Source organism: Sceloporus occidentalis, unplaced genomic scaffold (genome assembly GCF_023333645.1).
Source record: "Sceloporus occidentalis isolate IW3139 unplaced genomic scaffold, rSceOcc1.0.p SCAF_55, whole genome shotgun sequence".
NCBI lineage: Eukaryota > Metazoa > Chordata > Lepidosauria > Squamata > Phrynosomatidae > Sceloporus > Sceloporus occidentalis.
This window is the reverse complement of record NW_028317035.1, coordinates 1,084,975-1,087,960: the sequence shown is the minus strand read 5'-3', so window position 1 is coordinate 1,087,960 and position 2,986 is coordinate 1,084,975.

Below are 2,986 nucleotides of genomic sequence, written 5' to 3'. Positions count from 1 at the left end.
CTCATACACACAACTACATATCCATGCTTACACACACACACAAGTAAACATCCGTGCTTACATACATACATAAATACCAACACACATACATACATCCCACCTCCCGCCTGCCCCCGCTTATCTCTCACCGCTCCTGCAGCTTGCTGCCGGTTTCTCTCGCACTGTGCAAGCAGCCTCAAGTTCACCGCGGGGTCACGCGACACCGATAAGTTCCTGTATCCCCATGCCAGTTGAAAATAGTTTAGAAAGGACCCTTCCGACCTGGATCAGTGCCTTTCTAAGCTATTTTGAATCGGCATGAAGAGAGGGTAATTGTGTGTAATTGCACATTATCTGCTAGTGCCTGCCTGCCAAAGCCCACTGTCGCTCCTGTTCTCTCACAGTCCTTACTCTGGGGGGGGATCAAATATTTTTATTTCTATAATATTTGGGACATTCACTTCTGTACCAAGGGGCTGCATGTGTCTATCATCTGCCAGTGCCCTATTGCTTTTGCTGCTCCATTCTTACTGTCTTTACTCTGAGAGATTATTTTTTTTAAGTATTTTCTAGAAATAGTGGGGACTTCTGCACAAGGGGCTGAGTGTGCCCATCATCTGTCAGTGCCTGCCTGCCTGCCTGCCTGCCTCAGGCCTAGTGCCCTACTGCAACTGCTCTCTCACCATCCTTATTCTGGGGGATAAAATATTTTAGTTTCTAATAATATTGAGGAAATTCAATAAAGAGGCTGCACGTGCCAATCAATTGCCAGTACCTGTCTGCCTGCCTGCTCAGACCCAGTGTCTTACTGTTGCTCCCCTCCTACAGTTGTTACTTGGGGAATCAAATATTTCTATTTTTATAATATTGGGTCCTATTCAGTCCTGTACCAAGTGTGTGGATGTGCTGTCTGCCACTACATCTGCTGCTGCTTTTGCTCCTCTCTCACCTTCCTTACTCTGGCAGATATTTTTTTTTATTTCTCAAATATTGGGGCTGAATGTGTCTGTCTGCCAGTCCCTGGCCTGCCACGTGCCTCAATGCCCTTTCTTACTCTGAGGGATCAGTTATTGCTCCATTTTCTGATATGGAATGGGAATCAATCTTGTACCATCCTGTACAATCTGGATGTATGTGTGGCACACCCTGCCCCTGCACCCCAGTGCCCTTACTTACTATGAGGGGATTCAGTCTGCCAGTGCCTTTCCTGTGCCCTGCCCTGTCTCAATCTCCTTCCTTAGTTTCAAGGATCAATTCTTTAGTTTTCTAATTTTGGTGGAAATTCAGTGTCCTGTACCATGAGGCTGGGTGTGTGTATCTGCCAGTGTCTACCTAGTGCCCTACTACTGCTGCTGCTGCCATCACCTTCCTTACTCTGAGGGATCAATTAATCAAAATGGTCCAATTTATGGAAAAATTCAGTAACACAGAAGTTTATAGCATCTTCAAATATCTTTGGTCATATAAAAGAAAGTAAAAAAAACCCACACCCATGATTTCTGCTGGAAACAGGAGACAATTTAGTCACATAAACTCAAGTTCACAAATCCCCTCCAGTACATAACTCCAACTTTTAAGCCCACCTGGTAGTAGGGGATGATTTCCATCCAAACACCCTTTGGGTGCCCAGTTGCTCAGAAATATATGTATATATATATATATATTTGTGTATATACACTCCCATGCACCTGTAGCCCCCAGTGTTTGAAAGCAGTTTTGCATCCTCCAGAGACTTTTATGGGCCCCAAAGACTTGCATTACAATTGTTGTCTTTGCTCATTGCACTAAATGGGTGTGATGATCGTTTTTCCTAAAGTGTGCTTGGGTGGACCTCAAACCATGAGGAGTTACCCCCTCCTTCCCACTAAGGCACCTTTTTATTTTACTTTAACATTTAACTCATGCAAGAATCTGTAATTTATGTCCAGTTATCTACTGAAACAAGGCTGCTAAACATCTAATAATATTTAGTGTAATGATTAATGCAAGGATTACATGGACTCAACATAAAGTTATTTAGAGTTCTGTCCTATACAAAAAGGACAATATATGTTAACTGTAAAATATTTTTCTATAATTGCTCTAATGTCGTGCCATTATTTTTGGCTTAGTGTCTATGTATTTTCACATTTTGGTTTAGTGTGTATGCATCATACACTTCAGACTAAACCATGCATTAGTATATGAGATACATGTGGACGACACACTTAATAATAATCCACAGGAATCAGCCCTATAGAGTAAACAAATAGAATAAAAGATTGTGTCAGAGTCAAGGTCCCTTTAGAAAACATAGTGGGTTGTCATGGACGGTAACCAAAGATTCCTCGACCTTTGCAGTGAAAAATTGACATAACTTTTAGAACTTTTTCTCCTACAATATGTCATGCAATCAGAACTAAGAGCCATTAATTAGTTTTAATCAATATAGGGAAAATTAAAATATCATGTATCCTGCAAAGCAAACTTATTTGAGATTTGCCATATATGGTTCCCAGTAAAAGATGAACTGTGGATCATATGAGTCTTAGGTTAGAGTCCCATATGCAGGTGGATGGTTAGCTCACAATGAATGTAAAAGTGCAAAAGGGAAAATCAAAGTTATAATAATAATAAAAAAAACCCCAGTCTGAGATATTTTTATTGGATAACATTGGCACCAAGTGAGCAGGACCTTGTGTAGGTTATATACTCCGTGGGACTGAAATGCCCGGTGTCTATGTCGTTGCAGTTAGGCATGCACATCTAACCATTGTGCTTGGGTGTCTTCACAACAAACTTGTGGTCGGCAAGCAGGTAAGAGACATTGGTTACTTCATCATACTTTAATTGTTCCTGTAAAACACAATTACCATGGCTTGCCACGGGAATTCCAGGCTTCCCTGCTATGTGAGACTATTGTGCCAATGTGATGTTATAGCTAATAAGCACACATGATCACAATTTAGCAGCAACAGCTGTTTTTTTAACCACTTCCTTGTAGCTCGTTAGTGGCTCAGTTCTATTC